At 48.8% G+C, this 22,229-nt stretch overlaps 1 protein-coding gene across 4 annotated transcripts in view; it reads right to left on the reverse strand.

The window, feature by feature from the left end:
- Window positions 1-22,229, reverse strand: part of C8H20orf96 (chromosome 8 C20orf96 homolog) — a 204,119-nt gene that overhangs the window by 139,922 nt on the left and 41,968 nt on the right. The window lies entirely within an intron of this gene.

Below are 22,229 nucleotides of genomic sequence, written 5' to 3' on the forward strand. Positions count from 1 at the left end.
TTCACTAAACTAAGGGGCTAGAAAAGCCATTTACCAGTCTTCAATGAAGAGCAGGAATCACTCCTTAAAAGGCTAACCATAATAGAAACATTGGCAGCATAGAGAAAGTACTACTTACCTGATAATTTTCTTTTCTTTAGTGAAGACAGGTTAATCCATGACCTGTGGGTTATGCAACTCTACCAGCAGATGAAGATGGAGCAAAGCTGTCATCATGGTATATATACCCCTGCACTGACATCAGCCCTCCAGTATTTTCTGCAAAAGTCAACTAATAACACTTGATTATAACTTTTAACAGACAACTACTCAAGTCCTTAGTCAACAGGAAACATTGAGCTCAGCAAAGAGGGTGTAACAGCATAAAAAATATATAGTTTTGTAATCCAGAGGTGAGCTTTTTGATTGTTTATGACTGGCAGGGCAGAGGATGTTGATCCAGATGGCTGGGTGCTCGGCCAGCATCCTGTTTGGATCGTGTCTTACTCTTCTGTCTGTTCTCAACATCAGGAAAGGAAAATTAGTTTCTTACCTGATAATTTTCGTTCCTGTAGTACCAAGGATCAGTCCAGGACACCTGGGTTGTGACTCCGCACCAGTAGATGGAGACAGACTAAAACTTGTGGGCGGAGCCATATATAAGCCCCTGTGCCAGTCACAGCCCCCCAGTCATACGTAATGTCAAAGTAGAAAAAAATCCAAAAGCCAACATAGCTAACCATAGAAAACTTACTAAGTAAACGAAAATAACTCCAACACCCCTACAGGAAAACAGACTCCCCAACCGGGAGAGCGAACAAAACAAGGGGTCAGCGTATTAAAAACAACAATGAGCGGACTCTCCGTTACTATAGTGTAACACTGTGGGTGGGATCCTGGACTGATCCTTGGTACTACAGGAACGAAAATTATCAGGTAAGAAACTAATTTTCCTTTCCCTGTACGTACCAGGATCAGTCCAGGACACCTGGGATGTACCAGAGCTAAGTTATCGAGGGTGGGAAGCAGAGAGTCCCGCTCGGAGAACCCTCTCTCCAAAACCCCCAGTATCAGTGGCCTGAACATCCAATCGGTAATGTTTAATGAAGGTATGCAACGATTTCCAGGTAGCCGCCCTGCAAATCTCTTGAGGCGACACCTGAGAAGATTCCGCCCAAGACGCAGCATGAGATCTCTTCGAATGAGCTCGAAGACCCACCGGCGGAGATTTACCGCGCAGAATGTACGCGGAACCAATGGCCTCCTTGAGCCAACGGGCGATCGTTGTGTGGGACGCCGCAGAACCTTTCTTCGGACCCGACGTCAACACAAACAGATGATCCGTCACACGAAAAGAATTTGAGACCTCTAGATAGCGAAAGAAGAGACCTCCGCACATCTAGTTTTCTCAAGTCCCTCAACTTCGGGTCGGAAGAATCCCCAACCGCGAAAGCGGGAAGTTCAATCGATTGATTCAAATGAAAAGGCGATACGACCTTAGGCAGGAAAGAGGGAACGGTCCGCAAGGAAACCCCTGAATCAGAAATGCGCAAGAAGGGCTCTCTACAGGACAGAGCCTGCAACTCGGAAACCCGACGAGCGGACGCAATCGCTACCAGGAATACAGTCTTCAACGTGAGATCTTTGAACGTAGAACGCTTCAAAGGCTCAAACGGAGCTGAGCATAGGGCCGAGAGCACCCAGTTGAGGTTCCAAGATGGACAAGGGAGCCGTAAAGGAGGACGGAGGTGCTTCACTCCCCTAAGAAAACGGGAGATATCCGGGTGGAGAGCCAGGGAGACTCCCCGGATTTTACCACGCAAACAACCAAGCGCCGCGACTTGGACCCGAAGGGAACTGCATGCTAAACCTTTGGCCAGCCCAGCCTGGAGAAAAGACAAAATATCAGGAATAGAAGCGGAAGTGGGATCCAGACCCCGCTCTACGCACCATTCTTCAAAAACTACCCAGACTCTAACATAAGCCAGAGATGTAGACTGCTTCCTGGATCTCAGCAACGTGGCAACTACCGCATCTGAGTAACCTTTGCGCTTCAATCGATTCCTCTCAAAAGCCATGCCGCGAGACAGAAGTGATCCGCATCCTCTAAACAGACGGGACCCTGACGAAGGAGCCCCGGAAACCCCTGTAGACGAAGGGGCGGCGCCACCGACAATTGGATCAGATCCGCAAACCACGGACGGCGCGGCCATTCCGGCGCCACCATGATCACGTTGGACGGGTGCAATTCTATGCGCCGCAGGATTTTGCCGATCATGGGCCACGGTGGGAACACATACAGTAGCACCTCCGCTGGCCAGGGAAGAGCTAACGCGTCGACCCCTTCTGCTCCTCTTTCTCGGCGTCGACTGAAAAATCTCGGAGCTTTTGAGTTGTTCCACGTGGCCATCAGGTCCATATGGGGCGTTCCCCAAGTCCTGCAAATGAGAAGGAACGCTTCTTCCGCCAGCTCCCACTCTCCCGGATCCAGGTGGTGCCGGCTGAGGAAGTCCGCCTGGACATTGTCGACTCCTGCTATGTGAGACGCAGCGAGATCGCTGAGATGCCGCTCTGCCCAGGCCATCAAGGAACGCGCTTCCTCCGCTACTTGAGGGCTTTTCGTCCCGCCCTGGCGATTGATGTAAGCCACGGTGGTAGCGTTGTCCGACAATACTCGGATCGCCTTTCCTCGTACGAGGGGTAGAAAAGCTTGCAATGCCAGACGGACCGCCCTGGACTCTAGGCGGTTGATAGACCACCGGGTCTGATCTTCTGACCACAGACCTTGAACCGATTTCCCTTGGCAAACTGCACCCCAACCGGAAAGACTGGCATCCGTGGTCACCACTGTCCAGTTGGGAAGGAGAAGAGATACTCCACAGGAGAGATGTTTGGAATCCAGCCACCAGCTCAGGCTGGAGCGCGCCTGACTGTCGAGAGGCAGTGGAAGATAAAATTCCTCTGAAATCGGTTTCCAGCGGGAAAGCAATGAAGACTGCAGCGGCCGCAGGTGAGCGAATGCCCAAGGGACTAACGCCAGCGTGGAGGCCATAGATCCGAGAACCGTCAGGTAATCGCAGACTCGCGGACGGTGCTGAGACAAAAGACGTCGCACTTGAGACTGTAGTTTGCATATCCGTTCCTGAGAGAGAATCACTCTGCCCCGTTTTGTGTCGAAGACAGCTCCTAGATACTCCAAGGACTGAGTGGGTTCCAGATGACTCTTGTTGTAGTTGACCACCCAGCCCAGGGACTGCAAGAATTGAAGCACCTTGGCTACCGCCTGCCGACACAAGCTCTCTGACTTTGCCCGAATCAACCAATCGTCGAGGTAAGGGTGAACCAGGAGGCCTTCCCGACGTAAGTGCGCCGCCACCACCACCATCACTTTCGTGAATGTCCGAGGCGCTGTCGCCAGGCCGAACGGAAGAGCCCGGAACTGGAAGTGTCTTCCCAGAATGCAAAACCGCAGGAACCGCTGGAACGCTGGTTGGATGCCCACATGAAGGTATGCTTCTGTGAGATCTAGTGACGCAAGGAATTCTCCTGGCCGCACTGACGCGATCACCGAACGAATGGTCTCCATCTTGAAGTGAGGGACCCGAAGGCATCTGTTGACTCCTTTCAGATCCAGAATGGGTCGGAAAGTGCCGTCTTTCTTGGGAACTATGAAGTAAATGGAATAACGGCCCTTGCCGTACTGATTGACCGGAACCGGAGAGATGGCCCCCAAGCTTTCTAGTTTTCGAATGGTGTCTAGCACCGCCACCTTCTTCATGGGATCCTTGCAGGGCGAGATCAGGAACTTGTCCGCTGGAATGCGAACAAAATCTAACTCATAGCCGTGTCTTATCACATTGAGGACCCACTGATCCGACGTAATGCTGGCCCATACCTCGAGGAACAAGGATAGACGCGCCCCCACGTTTGGGACAACGTGGTGAGGACGCAAGGAGGGATGGGCCGGCCGAACTTCATTGCGAAGGCTTGGACCCCGCACCCGATGGGGCCCCTCCTTGCCTGCCAAAGCGTTTATCTCGAAAGGACTGCTGCCAGTGAGTGTTTCGAGAAGAGGACGATCTATAAGAGGACCCGGTGGATCTTTGCGGCCTGGACTTTCGGGGTCCCCGGAAATGAGCTCTGCTGGAAAACGAAGAGCGCGCCCGGGCGCTATCCTCTGGCAGCTTAAACGCTCGGTTCTCGCCTAGCGAAACCATCAAGTCATCTAACTCCTTTCCGAACAGCAATTTCCCTTTAAAGGGTAACGCCCCGAGGTGAGCCTTGGACGAACCATCCGCTGCCCAGTTGCGCAGCCAAAGGAGACGGCGTGCCGACACTGCCGAAACCATGGACCTAGCTGAAGTGCGTAAAAGATCATGGAGCGCATCAGCCCCATACGCAATAGCTGCTTCCAACCTATCTGCTTGGGAAGACTCCTCCGGAGAGAGATCTGCATTAGCCTGCAGAACCTGGGCCCAGCGCAGACTAGCTCGCATGGCGAAGTTCGTGCAAATGGCGGCTCGCACTCCCAGGGCGGAAACCTCAAAAATCTTTTTGAGTTGTACCTCCAACTTCCGGTCTTGAATATCCCGGAGGGCCGTAGCTCCCGTGACCGGGATGGTAGACCTCTTCGTGACAGCGGACACCGCCGAATCCACCTTAGGAAGTCTGAGGAGCTCCAGCGCCTCCTCCGGTAAAGGATAAAGTTTATCCATGGCCTTGCTGACTTTCAAACCCAGCTCCGGAGTATCCCATTCCTTGAATAGGATATCCGTGGATGAAAAATGAAAAGGGAAGGCGACCGCCGGCCCTGTGAGACTGAGCAGAACAGGATCCATATTCGCCTCCTGGCGGACCACCACCGGGGGAGCCTCAATCCCCAGCTCCTGGAGAATGGCTGGGATGAGAGGTGACAGTTCCTCCCTGCGGAATAGCCGAACTACTTTGGGGTCGTCCCCGTCTAAGGCCTGTGCACTTTTCCCTGCACTGGGCTGCGCCGTTCCATCCGGTGCTGCCGTCCCGGCCCCCATCAGGGGCTCTTCGGAGGCCTCAGAATCCGTTCCGGAAAAATCCTCGGAATCCGATTCTTGCGGGAGCCCCCGGGGAAGTCGCTTGTCCCTGGACGAGCCCTGGGCCATTTCCGCACTCTTCCTGGCCTTCTTTTTCCGTGGTGGGGACTTGCGGACAGCCGCACGCGAGATTTTCCCCCGTATGCGCTTGTTGCGCTTATATTTGAGGACTTTGCGCAGCAACAGCGCAAAGTCCTCAGAAAATTCTCCGGAATCCGCTGAATCGCTACACGAATCCTCCCGGGACCGAATCCCCTCCGAGGGGACCTCTCCCGCCTTGGCACGCTGCGGGGAAAGCGCGGGAGGCAGAGACGAAGCCCCCACCGTCTCCCTGGAAATTTCCCGGCCGGTGGCCAAAATGGCTGCCACTCCCGCGCTAAGCGGGAACAGCTCCTGAGGCGTGTCAGAGGGGCCCCCACCTCGCGGCGGCGGCGGCGGCGGCGGCGGCGATCGCGCGACCCTGGACCGAGCTCCCCGAGGTGCTGCTGAGGTGCCCTCATCACCTGGGACACAAGCCGAACAAAGGCTGTCCCGGGAGAGACGCGCGCGCGCGCGCCGAGCCGCAGGCCCTGCACTGCGAACCGCGAGGCATGCCGGCGAACGCGGGAAACAGAGGCGCGACGAAAAAAAAGTTACATCAGAGGAAAAAAAAAATTGAAAATTTAAAAAATGATCAAAACGGCGCAATTCGGCGACCTCCCCCCAGCTGGCGACGCCCCCTCACCGACGAAAACGGAGCGGCAACGCCAAGGAACGGAGAGCCGCAAGAAAATAAAAGTAAAACTTTTTTTTTTTTTTTTTTACAGAAAAAAACACGCTGTCCCTGGTTCTGAAAGCCCTTTTTTTTCCTGCAGGGGTGAGTGAACCAGGCTCCCTGGTGTCACCCCTGACGCTGCCACTAGTTTAGCCGGGTCCTCAACCCTGGCAGCGGCCTCAACCGGGGGAGGGTAGTCCCCTCAGGACCTCTCAACTCCCCTGGGAGGCAGGGCACCCGGGAAAGAATTAAAAACAAAAACCCAATTTAAACAATTAAACTAAGACAAAAAACTAACTCAAAATCAAACCTGACTAAACACCAGACTCAGGTCAGGCAGAGGCTGTGACTGGACCTGCACCATCTACTGGAGACAGAGTAAGACTGGGGGGCTGTGACTGGCACAGGGGGTTATATATGGCTCCGCCCACAAGTTTTGCTCTGTCTCCATCTACTGGTGCGGAGTCACAACCCAGGTGTCCTGGACTGATCCTGGTACGTACAGGGAACAAGGATGAAAAGCAAACTTGTTTTTGCTGTGGTATTTAAGGAAGGGATTTTTTTCTGCTAAGCCAGAAGTCTCACCTGTGGAACGGATGCATTGCCCGGGTCTTTTTCAGAACATTGAGGCTCCTGTCTTCGGCTGAAATACGGGCTTCCCAGCCTGATGTTTGACGGGATGCGGTAAGGACTCTTTGTACATTAAAGTGCTTGGTGTTCTGGTGATGTGATAACTATTAGCTGATGTCAGTGTTCAGTGTTACATACTCAAACTTAACTCTTCAGGAACGTCAGGCCTGCAGTTCATTGGCACATGATCCCAATATAGTTATCTGCCCCACTGATAAGGGCGGTGGGATAGTAGTACAGAACATTAGTGATTATAATGAAGAAGTTCTGCGTCAACTATCTGACACTACTTTTAATGGAGAAATTACTTACCTGATAATTTCGTTTTCCTTAGTGTAGACAGAAGGACTCAGGACCAGTGGGTTACGTGCTCTTCTGCTAGCAGATGGGACACAGAGTCAGATTTCAAAGCTGACGTCACTCTAGATATACCTCTGCAGTAACCTCAGCTCTTCAGTATCTCTCCGTCTCCTAGCAGATGCGGACACTATCCCACACACTAGAATAGTGTTAAGAATTACAGCAAAGAAGAAAAGGAACAACATTTTACCTTAAAGAAGATCGAGCCCCGCTCTCCTGCGGTGAAACCTAAGGGTCCCTCCCCCAGTTGAGAATTCCTGAGGTGATTTCCGATATCCCTCAGAGGTGTGCCTTGGTCCGGTAGCTGGTTCCCGGCGTGGACTTAGTCCCCAGAGTGGCTGAAAGGCAGTGGGATTACATAAGCTATGGGAGTAGAACATTTCCTGGCCTGAAGGAAGGTGGAAATCATAGCAGGCGAATAACCATTCTTTAACAACCAAGCCCTTTCAATAACCAAACTGTAAGACAAAATGGACCAGGATCCTTGTGAAGAATGGGTCCCTGCCGCAACAGATCCTTCTGAGGAGACTGCCCCCACAGCCATATCTGAAGATCGGCAAACCATGGCCTCCGAGCCCAACCCGGAGCCACTAAAAGGACAGTGTTGGTTTGATTTGCAATCTTCTGGACAATCCTGCCCACCAGAGGCTGGGGGGAAATGCATACAACAGGGCACCACGTGGCCACTCCTGAACGAGAGCGTCGATGCCCAGTGCTTTTGAATCCTGCCTGCAACTGAAAAAATGTGGAACTTTTGCATTTTTGAAGGTCACCAACAGATCTAGGTCTGGTAGGCCCTAGTGGTTCACAAGGAGCTGAAAGGCTTCGTCTGCCAGCTCCCATTCTCCTGGGTCCAAGTTTCTCCTGTAGAGGAAGTTGGCTTCAATATTGTTCTTTCCAGCAATGTGAGAGGCAGAGATACCTAGTATTTATTTATTTTTCTATGCCGACATTCGATTTGGCTTATCACATCGGTTTACATATAACAAGATGTCTAAGGCCAGCCTTATAGTGACCTGACACAGTGTAACAGGTTTAATTGAGTAACTAGCTAAGTACATATAACTTTTACAGGATAGTATTATAATATAACGTGTATATTAGCATAACTTTTTACTGAATATATTAAGAGTTAAATTAACTTTGTACAGTGGCGGGGGGGGGGGGGAACTGGTGGGGTAAGGGGGCAGGGTGATGGGGAATGTTATTTGGTGGTGGTGGGGGGGGGGGGGGGTGGCTATGGTGGGATTATTTATCTGGTGTGAATGCTTTCCGGAAGAGCCAGGTTTTGAGGTTCTATGGGAAGGTGGGTGTAGAGGGGTCAGTTCTGAGAGCGGGTGGAAGGTTGTTCCAGAGGTGAGGGCCCGCTACGGATGCAGCGCATTCTCTGGTGCAGACTCTATGTACTTCTTTGGCGGGGGGAATGGGGAGTAGGCCTGTGTTGGTTGAGCGGAGATTTCTAGTGGGGTTGCAGGGGGTTAGAGGTCCTTGTAAGCAGCTGGCTTTGTCACTATGGATAGCTTTGTGTATGAGCATAAGTGTTTTGTATTGGGATCTGAACGGGACGGGCAGCCAGTGGAGCTGTATGAGTGCGGGCGTGATGTGATCTGATTTTTTCTTATTCGTTAGTGACTGTGCGGCAGCATTTTGTAGAAGCTGGAGGGGCTTGAGGGTGGAAGCGGGAAGGCCGGTTAGGAGGGTGTTGCAATAGTCTATCCTGGTGAAAAGGAGGGATTGCAGTACCGTCCGGTAGTCTGGGGAATGGAGTAGAGGTTGGAGTTTCTTAAGGATTTGGAGTTTGTAGAATCCTTCTTTTAACAGTGTCTTGATATGATGTTTGAAGTTCAGTTCCTGGTCCAGGGTGACTCCGAGGTCTCTAACCGTCGAGAGCATGTTGTAGTTGGATAGAGTTGTGGGGTTAGAGATGGGTGTTGAGGTTTTTCTGGAGAGGTGGAGAATTTCTGTCTTGCTCTGGTTGAGTGTTAGTGCCATTTCAGAGAGGATGGAGGTTATGTCTGTCCGGGATGCTTCCCATCGGTTTAGGGTGTTGCTGATGTTGTCTCTGATGGGGAGCAGGATCTGTACGTCATCGGCGTAGAGAAAGTAGGTGAGCCCTGTTTTGTCTATGTATTTGCAAAGTGGCAGCATATAGATGTTGAAGAGGGTGGGGGATAGGGATGAGCCTTGTGGGACTCCCTGTGAAAGGGGGATTCTTTCTGATGTTGTATTTCCTTGGGCTACTTTAAAAGATCTGTTGGTGAGAAATGATTGAAACCATTGGAGGATGATGCCACTGATGCCTATTTCTCTTAGTCTGTGAATTAGGATCTTATGGTTGACGGTGTGAAATGCGGCGGAGATGTCCAGTAGGATTAGGAGGAAGGATGTGCCTTTGTCAAACCCTCGTAGTATTGTGTCTGTGAGGGTGAGTAGTAGTGTTTCGGTGCTGTGGAATTTTTTGAAGCCGTGTTGAGCGGGGGCCAGTATGTTGCGGTTTTCCAGGAATTCTGAAAGTTGGTGGTTGACTGTCTTCTCAATGATCTTGGCCAAGAACAGAAGGTTCAAGATGGGTCGGTAGTTGGATGGGATGGTCGGGTCAAGTTGGGCTTTTTTTAGGATAGGGGCGCACAGAGGGGGAGGCCCCTTTGTTGCACTCTTTAGGTGCGCGGTGCCAGAGACGCTCTGCTTTGCCTTTGAAAGGGCTTTTGGATGTTCAATCCGGTCCCAGGTCGCGGTCTTGGGTGCATCGGTGGGAGGGGTCGGGGGCGAGCTGGCAGGGGGAGAGCTTTCCTGGGACTGCGGGGTGGCTTGTGGTGTTAGTCGGTCGACTGTAGAGGGCGATGGTGCCCAAGGAGATGCGGGAGGTAGGTCCGGGTGGCGATCTGTGTGGAATGCCCGATTGATTGGGTCTGGGGGTGGACGTGCCGGTCTGGGCCTGCCGAGGAGGTTGGTCTGGGTAGCAGGATCTGGGCACTGGGCTTGCTGTGGGGGAGGCCTGGTCTTCGGTTTGAATCTTGAGTCTCCCTATCCCGGTCGTGGATGTTGTTCCACTGACACCATGAGCACATCTATTTCCTTCGACACCTGTTGACTCTTGGTTCCACTCTGATGATTGATGTAAGCCACCATTGTCGCATTCGGATGGCTCAAGCCTCTAGACACTTGGGGTACCACCTTTGCTTCCAATTTGTTGATGTTCCACTGTCACTCCTCTGCATTCCAGCGACCTTGCACCATCAACTCTTGACAGTGAGCTCTTCAACCCAGCAGGCTCACATCTGTTGTGAGTAAAAAAATCACAGGCTCAGAGTATCCTTTTTGTTGCAAGCACTTATTCTCAAAAATCAAGTTGCAAGTCAAAAGTGATCCACCCAATCTGAGAAAATAGGACTTTGCCTTATCAGCCCCTGCTAATGAGCCAATCTCAGGGACCGTCAATTGTGTGATGAACTAGATCCGCAAACCACAGATGACACAGCCTCTCCGGTAGCCCCCCCCCCCCCCCCCCCCCCCGTACCACCTGGCCCAGATGCCTCTCGATGTGCCTAAACACTCGACCTATTAACGGTCACAGAGGGAACACATACAGCAGGATTCTTGTCAGCCATGGAAGAAACCGAACTTCTATGCCCTTGGCTGCGACCTATCATTGCAGCTAAAGAAACTTGCTCTCTTGGCGTTGCTCCTTGTCACCATCAGATCCAGACAGGGACTGCTTCAACGAGACTGGATAAAGCCGAAGGCCTCCTTCAACAGCTCCCATTCTCCCAGGTCCAACTGTTACCTGCTGAGATAGTCCGTTTGCACATTGTCCAATCTTGCAACATGTGAAGAGGCTATCCCCTGCAAATGTTGCTCCACCCAAGCAAAAAGGTCCTGGGCTCCTCGGGCAACCGTGCGATTCTTCGTTCCCCTTGCCAGTTGATATAAGTCACCATTGTCACATTGTCCGAAAACACTCTGACCAATCGATCTTGGACTTGTGGAAGGAATTCCACCAACGCCCTGCACACTGCTCTCGTTTCCAAGCAATTAATAGACCAGGATGCTTCCACTGGTGACCACAGTCGTTGTGCCAGCTGTTCTTGACAGATCGCCTCCCAACCCTTGAGGTTGGTATCCATGAACCCTATAACCCAGTGCAGAACTTCCAGGCCCATCCCTTTCTCCAAATTGGGCCAACATAGCCACCACGAGAAACTGGACCTGGAAGTATTCTGCAATGGTAAAGCCCAATGAAACTCCTCTGACAATGGATTCCAGTGCGACAGCAATGCCTCCTGTAGAGGGCGCATGTGGGCAAAAGCCCATGGCACCAAATTCAATGTGGATGCCATTGAACACAGGTCCTGAAGATAATCCCAAACCTGGGCACTGGAATCTGCAAAATCCGCACCACCTGGGATTGTAACTACCGAATCCTCTCCGAGGTGAAAAATACTCTGCCGAGCTGAGTATCAAACTTTGCCCCCAAGTATTCCAGCATCTGGGTAGGGCTCAAGTGACTTTTCACCATATTCACCACCCAGCTCAAGGACTGCAACATATCCATCACCGTGCGCACAAACTACCAGCATACCTCCTCCGATTTCCCTCAGATAAGCCAGTCATCTGGATAAGTATGAACTAGGATCCCCTCCCTGCGGAGAGCTGCTGCCACCACCATCACCTTTGTGAATGTGCGAGGTGCAGTTGCCAAATCGATTGGGAGAGCCTGAAACTGGAAAAGTTACCCCAGAACCATAGCACGAAGAAATTTTGATGTTCTTCCTGAATGGGTATGTGCAGATAGTCTTCCATCAAGTCCAGCGAGGCCCGAAAAACGCCACGAGACAAACTGCTGCTGTCACCGTCCACAATGTTTCCATATGGAAAAATGGGGAACTCGCAGTATCACATTTCACCTTTTGCAGATCGAGGATGGGATGAAAGGATCCTTCTTTTTTTGGCACAACACAGTAAACTGAGTACTTCCCATGACCTCGTTTCCTGGCTGCTACCGGTACTATCATACCAGCAACTGAAGGCGACACAACATGCTCTGAATCATAGAAACATAGAAACATAGAAGTGACGGCAGAAGAAGACCAACGGCCCATCCAGTCTGCCCAGCAAGCTACGCAGTTTATCCATTTTTTTTTCCCCTTTTTCTCCCTCCCACCCATCTCTATTGGCTTCCAGTACCCTCCGGCCCCAATTCCCTTCCACCCCTCCACCAATGCAGAGAGCAGCGCCATCCTAGTGAACATCCAGCTCAATCAGGGGTAGCAACCGCCGCAACCAGCAGGCCACACCCCTGCCCCTTACCCACCCGTTTTGTTTGCTTGTTTGTTTTTTTTTTGTTTTTTGAGATGGCAGCCCTCCATCCTTCCGCTCCGTGAAGGTGGAACACCAACCACTGGCCACTGGCATCCCGCTCCGTGAATGCCTCTGTGGCTACTGCCGCTCCATGCATTGTTTTGTTGCATGAAAGTGGAACACCAACTACTGGCCACTGGCATCCCGCTCCGTGAATGCCTCAGTGGCTACTGCCGCTCCGTGCAGTGTTTTGCTGTCTGAAGGTGGAACACCAACTACTGACCACTGGCATCCCGCTCCGTGAATGCCTCTGTGGCTACTGCCGCTCCATGCATTGTTTTGTTGCATGAAAGTGGAACACCAACTACTGGCCACTGGCATCCCGCTCCGTGAATGCCTCAGTGGCTACTGCCGCTCCGTGCAGTGTTTTGCTGTCTGAAGGTGGAACACCAACTACTGACCACTGGCATCCCGCTCCGTGAATGCCTCAGTGGCTACTGCCGCTCCGTGCAGTGTTTTGCTGCCTGAAGGTGGAACACCAACTACTGACCACTGGCATCCCGCTCCGTGAATGCCTCAGTGGCTACTGCCGCTCCGTGCAGTGTTTGCTGCCTCCTCTCTATTTATGCCCACTAGACTTGATGGATCCACAGTGTTTATCCCACGCCCCTTTGAAGTCCTTCACAGTTTTAGACTTCACCACTTCCTCCGGAAGGACATTCCAGGCATCCACCACCCTTTCCGTGAAGAAATACTTCCTGACATTGGTTCTTAGTCTTCCTCCCCGGAGCCTCAGCTCATGACCTCTGGTTCTGCTGATTTTTTTCCTACGGAAAAGGTTTGTCGTTGTCTTTGGATCATTAAAGTTTTTCAAGTATCTGAAAGTCTGAATCATATCACCCCTGCTCCTCCTTTCCTCCAGGGTGTACATATTTAGATTCTTCAATCTCTCCTCGTACGTCATCCGATGAAGATCCTCCACCTTCCTGGTCGCCCTTCTCTGTACCACTTCCATCTTGTCTTTGTCTCTTTGTAGATACGGTCTCCAGAACTGAACACTGTACTCCAGGTGAGGCCTCACCAAGGACCTGTACAAGGGGATAATCACTTCCCTTTTCTTACTCGATATTCCTCTCTCTATGCAGCCCAGCATTCTTCTGGCTTTTGCTATCGCCTTGTCGCATTGTTTCGCAGACTTCATATCATTAGACACTATCACCCCAAGGTCCCTCTCCTGCTCCGTGCACATTTATTTATTTTATTTTATTTATTTCGGGTTTTTATATACCGGCATTCGAGAACGCAGTCCCATCATGCTGGTTCACATAAAACAAGGGTGTATCGTAAACATAAACTAAAACAATGGTGCAGAAAAAGGCAGTTACATATAACAGGGTGATTAGAACTTGGCAGAGAAAGAAGAGAAAAGACAGGTCATTAATTCAAACATATAAACGATAGTGGAGATGGTTAATCATGGTGTAGGTGAAGGTAGGGATTGGTATGGATGAAATAGATCAGTTTGAGTCCGGGAATGCTTGTGTGAATATCCATGTCTTTAGTCTTTTTTTGAAGGTTGAGATGCATGTTTCCAGTCTGAGGTTTGAGGGGATGGAGTTCCATAACGGTGGAATGGCTGTAGAGAATGCCCGATCTCTTAGTGTGATGTGTCTGGTAGATTTGGGCGGTGGTGTTGAATATGGAGGCATGTGGTACCTGTAGCGTTCCTTTGTATGCATCTCTTGTTGGTCTTGATGAATTATGTAGTTGGAGAGGGATCTGTAGGTCGATGGGAGCCAATAGGTGGATATTTTTGTATGTGGTAAGGATGGCCTTGTATATTATTCTAAAGTGTATAGGTAACCAATGGAGGCTCTTTAGGATGGGGGTTATGTGATCCCTTCTCCTGGAATTAGTCAGTATTCGTGCAGCTGCATTTTGTACCATCTGAAGTGGTTTGGTATAAGAAGCGGGAAGACCAAGTAGGATGGTGTTACAATAGTCTAATTTTGAAAAAATGATTGCTTGCAGGATGGTTCTGAAATCTTGGGCATGGAAAAGCGGTCTAATTCTTTTCAGCACTTGTAGTTGGTAGAAACAGTCTTTGGTTGTTTTGTTGATAGTGGCTTTGAAATTCAGGCGATTGTCAATTAGGATTCCTAGGTCTCTCACTTGTGTGATTGTTGGTGTGTCTTGTTGTGTCGAGGTGATGGTGCTGTTCTCAGAGGTGATGAGCAGGAGTTCAGTTTTGCCGGAATTTACTACCAGGTTTAGGCTGGTGAGGAGGAGTTGAATCTTTTGAAGGCATGTGTTCCAGTAAGTCAGCGTTTTTGCAAGGGAATCCTTAATGGGGATCAGGACCTGGATATCATCAGCGTACAGGAAATGTTTGAGGTTGAGGTCGGTGAGAAGTTGGCATAACGGTATGAGGTAAATATTAAATAAAGTAGGAGACAGGGAAGAGCCCTGTGGGACTCCTACTGATGAAGGGTGTTGTGCGGATTCTTTGTTCTGTAGCTTGACCTTAAATCTTCTGTTGCTGAGAAATGATATGAACCAGGAGAGTGCTGTGCCTGAGATACCTAAGGAGGCTAGTTGGTTAATGAGTAGGGAATGGTTAATGGTGTCAAAGGCTGACGAAAGGTCCAGTAGGATCAGTAAGAAGGCTTGTCCTTTATCAAGGCCCAGGATGAGGTGATCTGTCAAGGAGATGAGGAGGGACTCCGTGCTAAGTGTTTTGCGGAATCCGTATTGTGATGGGAAGAGGAGGTTGTTTTCTTCTAAGTAGTTTGAGAGTTGGGTGTTCACCAAATTCTCCATGATCTTGGCTATGAAGGGGAGGTTGGCGATCAGTCGGTAGTTGTTTGGGTCATTAGGATCTAGGTTTGGTTTCTTGAGTAGTGGTTTGAGCGAGGCCAATTTGAGGTCATCTGGGTAAGATCCTTGTGTTATTGAGCAGTTTATGATGTCTGACAGGGATTTGGAGATAGTGTCCGGAATTGATAGAAGCAGTTTTGAGGGGATGTGATCTGATGGGTGAGAGGATGGTTTCATTTTCCGTAGAATATCTTGGATCTCGATGGAGGAAGTGAGTTCCAGTTCAACTAAGCGGGTATTGTTGACGGCAGTCTGAGGTGAGGTTGATGTAGAAACTGTGTTAGGGGGAAGCTGCTTTAGAAGTTTGCTGATTTTGTTGTTGAAAAATATTGCTAGTTCTTCCGCTTTAGATTTAGCTTGGGTGAGAGCGATTTCTGGAGGGCTTGTTTGTGTGAGATTAGAAACGTAGCTAAAGAGGGCTTTAGCGTCAAAGACTAGGTGGTGGATCTTGGATGCGTAATAGTTCCTCTTGGATCTTAATGTATTGGATTTATATTGGTGAAGAGTTGATTTATAGGTAGATAGGGTGATGGTGCATGGGTTTTTGCGCCATTTAGCCTCTTTTTGTCTTAGCAGTAGTTTAAGCTTTTTTAGCTCTGGTGTAAACCATGGTTGTCTTTTGGATGAATTGGGGTGTGGTTTTTTTGTTGTTAGAGGGCATAGCTTGTTGGCAATGGATTCCGTGATGGTGTTCCAAGATCGTAGAGCTGAATTCGGATTGGTGAGATCTACTTGAGTGAGATGTGATGATATGTGATTGCTAAGATCTTCCATGGAGCATGTTTTCCTGTAAGTGAAGCAAGGGGAGGGTATGCGAGATAGACTGGTATCTTTTATTGAGAATGAAGATGTTATGAGGGAATGATCTGACCAAGGGACCTTCGTGCACGTGGGGTGCTGAACAGGTTTAATTGCTGTATTGACATCAGCCTTCCCCCCCCCCATCAAATACAGTTCATTCGGATTTCCACTCCCCATATGCATGACTTTGCACTTCTTGGCATTTAATCTCAGCTGCCATATCTTCGACCACTCTTCCAGTTTCCTTAAATCCCGTCTCATTCTCTCCACTCCTTCCGGCGTGTCCACTCTGTTGCAGATCTTAGTGTCATCCGCAAAAAGACAAACTTTACCTTCTATCCCGTCCGCAATGTCGCTCACAAAGATATTGAACAGGACCGGTCCCAACACCGATCCTTGCGGTACACCACTTAAAACCGCTCTCTCTTCAGAGAAGGTTCCATTTACCATCACACATTGTCTTCTGTCCGTCAACCAATTTGCAATCCAGGTCACCACCTCGGCACTCACTCCTAAGCTTCTCGTTTTATTCACCAGTCTCCTGTGCGGAACCGTATCAAAAGCTTTGCTGAAATCCAAGTAGATGACTTCGAGCGCTCTTCCTTGATCCAATTCCTTGGTTACCCAGTCAAAAAAGTCAATCAGATTTGTCTGACAGGATCTTCCCCTGGTGAATCCATGTTGCCTCTGGTCCATCAATTCTCCGGACTGTAGATATTTCACTATTCTCTCTTTCAGCAGGGACTCCATTACTTTTCCCACCACTGAAGTGAGGCTAACCGGTCTGTAGTTACCAGCCTCCTCTCTGTTCCCACTCTTGTGAAGCGGGACCACCACCGCTCTTCTCCAATCTCTCGGTACCACTCCCGTTTCTAGGGATCTATTGAACAGGTCACACAGCGGACCCGCCAGAACATCTCTGAGCTCCCTCAGTATCCTTGGATGAATCCCATCAGGCCCCATGGCTTTGTCCACTTTCAGATTCTTTAGCTCTTCCCATACATTTTCTACTGTAAAAGGATTTTCATCTATTCCACTTCCCTCCAGTTTCTTGTTGTGTAGAGATGGTCCTTCTCCAGGGTCTTCTTTAGTGAACACAGAACTGAAGTATTCGTTTAATATTTCTGCCATTTCTTCGTCTCTCTCCACACATTGATCATTACCACCTTTTAATTTCACAATACCACTATGGACTTTTCTCTTTTCGCTGATGTATCTGAAAAATGTTTTGTCACCATTTTTTATCTCCTTGGCAATCCTCTCTTCCGCTTGACTTTTTGCCAACTTGATTAATTTCTTTGTCTCCCTCAGTTGAATCAAATATTCTTCTTTGTGTTCCTCCCTTTGGGATCTTTTATATTTCTTGAATGCTGTTCTTTTAGCTTTAATTTTGTCAGCTACCTCCTTTGAGAACCAGATAAGTTTCAATTTTCTTTTGCTTTTCTTTACATTTCTAACATATAGAGTAGTTGCCTTGGTGATTGCTCCTTTTAGATTGGTCCACTGCTGATCCACATCTCTCTCGTTCTCCCATCCTTTTAGTTCTTCCTCCAGGTACTTCCCCATTTCCTCAAAGTTTGTGTTTTTGAACTGTAAAACTCGGGTCTTTGTGGTTCTTTTCCCTATTCTTTTAGTGATATTAAACCATACCGTTTGATGATCACTGGTGCTGAGGTGGGTGCCCACCTGGACATCGGAGACATTATCTCCATTAGTGAGCACTAAGTCGAGTATAGTTCCTTCTCTCGTGGGTTCCAATACCATTTGTTGGAACAAAGATACTTGCATGGCATCCACTATCGCTCTACTATTTTTAGTTTCTGCAGATGGGAATTTCCAGTCTACATCTGGCATATTAAAGTCACCAACGATCACCACTTCTCCCTTCTTACCTATCTTATGGATGTCTTCAACCAGATCTCTGTCCAGCTCTTCCTTTTGGTTTGGAGGCCTGTAAACCACTCCAATATAAATGGATGCTCCGTCATCTTTTTTTAGGTCGACCCATAGTGCTTCTTCCTTGCCCCAACTTCCTTGCAGCTCAGATGCTTGGATGTTGTTTCTGACATAAAGAGCCACACCTCCCCCTTGTCTATCCTCTCTGTCCTTCCTTAACAAGTTGTAGCCTGGTATTGTTGTATCCCAATTATGAGATTCTGTGAACCATGTCTCTGTGATAGCAACAATGTCCAATTCTGCCTCAGACATTAGGGCCTGCAGATCTGGGATTTTATTTCCCAAACTATGAGCATTTGTGGTCATAGCCTTCCAGGTACTCTCTTTAAGGTTATTGCTTTTCCTGGACTCCTTATGAGACTTTATTTGAGATTTGTTATTCACTTCACTCTTTCCTTTTGCAGTTGTGCCACTGTTGACAGAGTTGTCCATCTCAATTAGATTTTTCTTTTGTTTATGGATCTTGAAATTCTGCATGCATTGTGTTTGTTTTCTCTTTTCTGGTAACACTTCTGGTAACACTTCAAAGTTTTTCTCAAGAACTTCTTCAGTTTTTAATATAGAGAAGGCTTTTTGTTCTTTTTGCATTCGGTACATTGTGTGTCTCCTCATCACAGGTCTAATTCTACCAGAGCCCACTGTAATCCTGGATATTAAAGAATTTCTTAATGACCTGTTTGAGTGGGAGGGTGTACCTGTTGGCTGTCCATCTGTCAAGAATGGGTGACTGTGGGTCCTACCTGAGCCTAATGAATCACTTTTTCTTGACTTCTGGTTTTTCTGCTTGCTTGCTTGCTAAGGACACTGCAATGAGACACCACGAAAGCTTCTGTGATGGGGCGAAAAAATTCTAAAGCATAGCCATCCCTTATTACTTCTAGGACCCATTGGTCTGAGGTAATCCTGATCTACTCATCATAAAACTGTGATAGACGGTCTTCCACCACCATCTCGAGAGAGTGGACCAGCCTGGCTTCACTGGGAAATTTTACCTCTGCCGGCCCTCTGGTCGGAGCCCTCTCAGGGAAGTCTACTGGCACCTCAAAAGGACTGCTTCCTACCAAAACCCTGGTTCTGCCCTGAAGCAGTGCAGAACCCTTATTGGGACAAAAACCGCCACAACTCCCAAAACCTAGAGTGAGGCGGAAAAGACTTCCTGACTGTCATCTTATCCTCCGGTAGCTTATTATTGCAATGCCTTCTTGTTGGGCCTCCCGTTAACCACCATTAGACCACTACAGCTTCTTCAAAATGCAGCTGTGAGAGTTTTAACTGGCACCAAGAAAAATGATCACATCGCTCCTGTTTTAAAACATTTACACTAGCTGCCTATCTTTTATAGAATCCAATTCAAAGTTTTATCATTAATCCATAAATCATTGTTTAATGATAACGTGGAATGATTTAGCAATGCACTTTATTTTCATAGCCCACAACGTAATTTGCGTTCTGCTAATAAAGGTTTATTGATGATTCCGTCTCCTAGGTTAGCCCATTTAAATTGTGTTAGAGAGAGAGCATTATCACTTGCTGTAACTAAATTATGGAATACATTACTGATCGAACTAAGGCTTGAGGGAAATTTTCAGACCTTTAAGAAGAACTTAAAAACTTGGTTATTTTGGCAGGCTTTCGGTGAGCAAATGTGAAGTACTGAAGTCCCCAGAATTATTAACAGGTATCCTTTGCCTATTTCCTCTCTTCTTTTTTCTTGTTTTATTTTTTCTTTCTGTTTTAATGTGATTTATTTTATCACATTGTTTATTTTATCATGGTATATATTTTATATGTGATTATTATCAATGTATTATGTTATGATGATATATATTTTAGTTGTGATTGTTATTTATGTATTTTATAAATTTTTGTGAACCGGTATGATTATCTCTGAATATCAGTATATAAAAATAAATAAATAAATAGACTCCCCCAAAACCTTCATCAATTGTTTCAGGTCCTCCCTGAACAATAATTTTCCTTCCTTTAAAGGGAAGATTACAGAGCTGAGACTTGGACCATATATCAGCTGAACAATTCTTCAACCACAGATGATGTCACACCGAGACAGCCACAACTATATTCCTGGTCGAAGTCCAGCTCAAGTCATAAAGCGTGTCAGCCTCATATGCAATCCTGGCCTCCACCTGAGTTGCCTGGCTATTAATATCAGTGTCTGCTTAAGACTTCTCCTGAGACTTCTGGACCCAGCATTAACAGGCCCTCTGCATCAGACTTCCACAGATCGCTGCTCTCAGGCCAAGACTTCAAGCATCCTCTCCCAATGAATCTCCAGCTTACAGTCCTGTGCGTCCTTTAACGCTGCCAAACCAGCAACCAGAATGGTGGACTTGTTAGTGACCACCAAGATGGAAGCAGCACCTTCAGCAATACCAGCAGCTGCAGGATATCCTTCGTGAGGGGATACAATTTTACTTTGGCTCTAACCACCTTGGGGATTGCCTCTGGGAAGTCCCATTCCTGGGTCACCAGCTTCTTGATCGTTTTAGGGAGAGGAAAGGCTTTCAGTGGGCCCCAGAGTCCAGCCAACACCAGATCCACCCCTTCATTGTCAGACTCCTCCTAGATCACCTTAACACCCAGTTCCTTCCGAACATGGGAAAGAAGGGGCCTCATTTCCTCCTTATGGAACAGATGAACCATCTGCAGGCCATCTCCTTCCATTAATGGGACCTCTTCGGGATCAGCCTGATTGAGATCTGCTGGGTCATCCTGATCCGCCCCTGGACCATTACCATCTTCTGGTTCATCCAGGTCCGAATCATCTGAGCTGCCAGGCCCCTCAGGATGGTCCAGGCCCAGCTGGCGAAGGAGGTTCCCTTACCCTGGCCAAGGAGCCCCTCAGCCTCTTTGCAGCAGGATGAGACGGCTGACAGAAATCCAATTTATAGCCAGTGATTTTCCTGGTTAAAAAGGCTTTATGCATAAGCAAGATGAATTCTAAGTAAAATTCCACTTCAGCCTCTCCCCTGTCCGGCCCAGAGCTTGCATCTCCACCTTCCCTCCCACCCCCTCGACATTTATTTATTTATTTATTTAATGGCTTTTATATACCGACGAACATTGGGAACATCTCATCGGTTTACAGAGAACACAAAATTTAGCAACAGGCTTTACAATTAACGCATGATTATATGAAGAACAGTTAAATGAAGAACAGTTATATGAAGAACAGACATGATTGCTAGAGACAACAGGGGAGGGGAGTCCCTGGGCTACAGGGAGTCTGTTACCTTCTGAGCTATAGCCCTTCTCCTGCGTGATAGGTTGTTTAGGCTCCCAGTGCTGATCCTGTCAGGGCCATGGGAACCTGTGGCTCTCCTACCAGCCTCGTTTCCGCCTGGAGGGCCCCTCCCCTCCAGAAACGAATCGCAACAAAGCACTGCTGCATTTAGCTGTTCCCAAGCCAGGCTTCCGGCCTGATAAGCTTTCCTGCACTGGGAAACTGCTGTTGGTGACATCTTGTCTCCATGTGGCCGGGCCTGCTGCAGAGGAACAGAAGCCGTGTGATCGCGCACGCAGGAGAGGAGGGGCGCACTGCCCAATGCAGACTCTGGCTCCCAAGCAGCCCGAAGTTTTCCCACGCTGGGAGATCGCTGTCGGAGCCTTCTTGTCTCTATGCGGCTGGGCCTGCTGCAGAGGAACAGAAGCCGTGTCATTGCAGCGCACAGGAGAGGAGGGGAACAAGGCCCAATGCTCCACGAGCAGCCCGAAGCCGTGAACAGAGGAGATACACTGCTCCCTTCCCCCAGCCCGGGCCTGCCCTGATGATCAAACCAGAAACAGCTGGAGCAGTTGCTGCTGAAGGAAAAATGTAACACAATTTTTTTTCTTTAATGAAACAGCAGCCAGAGCAAAGCAAGAAAGTCAAGCAAAAGAAGGAATACTTCCCTGCTGCTGGCAACACCTCTGGGAAGGAGCCTTCAGGGGATAAGAGGAAACCCGGACGCCTGGCTCTCAGACCCCTGGCTCTGCTATGAGCTAAAGCTGATCAGGGATTACAAACCCCCCACTCGCCCGGCTCAACCTGAGGGATGGCTCATGAAGGAACCTAACACCTCAGGGAGCGACTTCTAACTGCTCGTCTTCTGTCCCTTTCTTCTTAACTGCAGGTTTGCACCTCTGCCATCTGCTGAAGAGAGATCAATACTGAGGGAGTGCAGGTGGCACTCTCGGTTATGTAGCAGTGCCTCAAAGTTTTGTTCTCTGCCTCCATCTGCTGGTAGGGAGGCAAAACCCAGGAGTCTGGACTGATCTGGGGTACAGGGATCACCAAGCTCCCGCTCGCCCTGCTCTATTCGAGAGATGGACCACAAAGAAATCTAAGAGACACTTCCAGAAGTCTTCTTTTCTTCTGTCCAATTTATTTTCTCTTTCTTTTCTAATTTCTTTTAAGCTCAAAACTCCAGAATGCAGGTTAGCAACTCTACCATCTGCTAGAGACAGAGAAATACTGAGGGAGTGCAGGTGGCACTCTCGGTTAGGTA

This window comes from Rhinatrema bivittatum, chromosome 8 (genome assembly GCF_901001135.1).
Source record: "Rhinatrema bivittatum chromosome 8, aRhiBiv1.1, whole genome shotgun sequence".
Classification (NCBI taxonomy): Eukaryota; Metazoa; Chordata; class Amphibia; order Gymnophiona; family Rhinatrematidae; genus Rhinatrema; species Rhinatrema bivittatum.